This window comes from Sinocyclocheilus anshuiensis, unplaced genomic scaffold (assembly GCF_001515605.1).
Source record: "Sinocyclocheilus anshuiensis isolate Anshui unplaced genomic scaffold, SAMN03320099.WGS_v1.1 scaffold244, whole genome shotgun sequence".
Classification (NCBI taxonomy): domain Eukaryota; kingdom Metazoa; phylum Chordata; class Actinopteri; order Cypriniformes; family Cyprinidae; genus Sinocyclocheilus; species Sinocyclocheilus anshuiensis.
Genome location: NW_015558588.1, coordinates 941,412 through 943,668, shown reverse-complemented (window position 1 = coordinate 943,668; position 2,257 = coordinate 941,412). Strand labels below are relative to the sequence as shown.

Below are 2,257 nucleotides of genomic sequence, written 5' to 3'. Positions count from 1 at the left end.
AGAACCGCAGGAAAAGATAGAGATGTCCATTTTTACTCTGTAGAGCCTCTTTCACAGCTCTCTGATGCAGCTCAGATAATGAAACATGTTCTGATGAATTGAGTTTAAACCAGTCCTGAACTTTAGACCATAAACTCTGTTTATTGATTGGCTCAAACACATTTATGATGTGGGTTGTACAGGAGAGGTGCACGTATAGAGCTGCTAGATGTTCCTGAATGCTCAGATGAACAAAGCAGAAGACTTTCCCCTTATACAAGCCAAACTCCTCTCTGAAGATCTGAGTGCACAATCCCGAGTACACTGATGCTTCTGTAACATCAATGCCACACTCTCTCAGGTCTTCGTCATAGAAGATCACCAGGAGAGGTGCACATATAGAGCTGCTAGATGTTCCTGAATGCTCAGATGAACAAAGCAGAAGACTTTCCCCTGATACAAGCCAAACTCCTCTCTGAAGATCTGAGTGCACAATCCTGAGTACACTGATGCTTCTGTCACATCAATGCCACACTCTCTCAGGTCTTCCTCATAGAAGATCAGGTTGCCTTTCACAAGCTGCTGAAAAGCCACTTTCCCCAGTTTGAGGATCATCTCTTCATCTGTTACCTTCTTCTCATAGTCCTTCTCGTGTTTGATGTTGGTCTAAAGGATCAGGAAGTGTGTGTACATTTGAGTGAGAGTCTTGGGAATCTCATACAGACACGCACACTTCTTCGTCAGATTTGATCTAAACCTGTTGAGGACTTCATGCCTGTAAAATTAAAATACTGCATTATTAAATAAGCTAATGAGCACAGTGTCTTTTATGTATTCTGTATCATAATCAAATAATCTTTTACAGAAATATTAGACCTGAGATCAGTCTTTGTATCTTCACTCTTATAATCTAACGGCTGATTCACAGACGCGTCACTCCTCATAGACACACAGCTGGACTCTGCTTCTGATCTCTTCTGATGAACTGAACTATAACAGAGAGAGATTAAAGGGAATCCTTTGAATTACCATATTAAACAAAGTACATCTTCATTTATTATTTAAACAATCACTTTAAAAAGCACTTCAGAAACATTTACACTATTTTATTACAAAAAAATGTTATATAGAACTTATTTCACAAATGTGTCTCTCTGTGTAACACTATATATGTTAAAATATCAGCTAAAGATAATTAAAAATAAAGATAACACTATTTTGATAACATAAAATTACATGTTGTAATAATATTTATATAAAAATGTACCTGAGATCAGTATTTGTATCTTCACTGTTAAAATCTATTGGATGTTCCATAGACCAATCACTCCTCATAGACACACAGCTGGACTCTACTTCTGATCTCTTCTGCTGAAATTAACTAAAACAAAACAGATTTAATTTAATTAAGTATTTTTAATCAAAAACTCTCAATGAGGAGGCTTTTTAAATAAAATCTTCATTTTACCTTAAAAACCTCCAGACACAAAAATACGATGGAGACTCCCATCTACCATCATTCAAGGTGATTTAATACAGTGTTTATTCAATGTACCTGCATCCTGGAGAAACATCTTCATCTCTGGATGTTTGTGTGTCATCCATGCTGAAACAGAATCTGATCTCCAGCACTGACTCTGAATGGAAATGACAAACAAACACAATAATTCAGCTGAACGGATCCGGAGGGAAACAGGATCATGACACGCGGCGTTCACTCAGATACACATTGTTAGAGGAAATCTGAATGCGGAAGTTCCCTGTAAAGCAGAGACCTGAGCTCTCAGCACTCACCTTATTCTTACACAGATTCACAGAATCACCGCCTTTCTATGAAGCAGCTACACGTAAAATCATGGCTTATCTTTTATAAAGGTTCTTATGAAACACTTTAATATTACGTATAGAATCGACTCTGGCTGTTTAAATAGAGAAACATCAACTCTGAACTTTTACTTTTACTTTCACTTTTTATTTGTGACCAAGCTGCAACCTCCCGCTCTCTCTCGTGAAGCCAACACGGAAGTGACTTAAACTGTAATTCGTCAACTGGCCACTAGAGGCTGGCTGCGAAAGGGAGTCAGTCCCATAGACTCCCCATGTTAAAATGCCCAACTTTGTAGCAGAAAGAAACATGTTTACAGCCTGGTTAAAAAAATTATTTTGGTCTATATAGCAAATTTTGCCCTTCATGACAACTGTGAGGGGGGTGAATTTTTTTATAAGTCATCCATTTAAATTATATTAAGACTTAAAGTTCTGCATAATTAAGGGCCTG

General features: G+C 37.4%; 1 long non-coding RNA gene across 1 annotated transcript; it reads right to left on the bottom strand.

Annotated features, from left to right (window-relative positions):
- Window positions 1-810: 810 nt before the first annotated feature.
- Window positions 811-1,837, bottom strand: LOC107679947 (uncharacterized). The gene is made up of 3 exons (XR_001633101.1): window positions 1,774-1,837; window positions 1,535-1,616; window positions 811-969 (listed from the first exon to the last, which is right to left on the bottom strand). It is a non-coding gene; the product is annotated as an uncharacterized LOC107679947 (long non-coding RNA).
- Window positions 1,838-2,257: the final 420 nt, after the last annotated feature.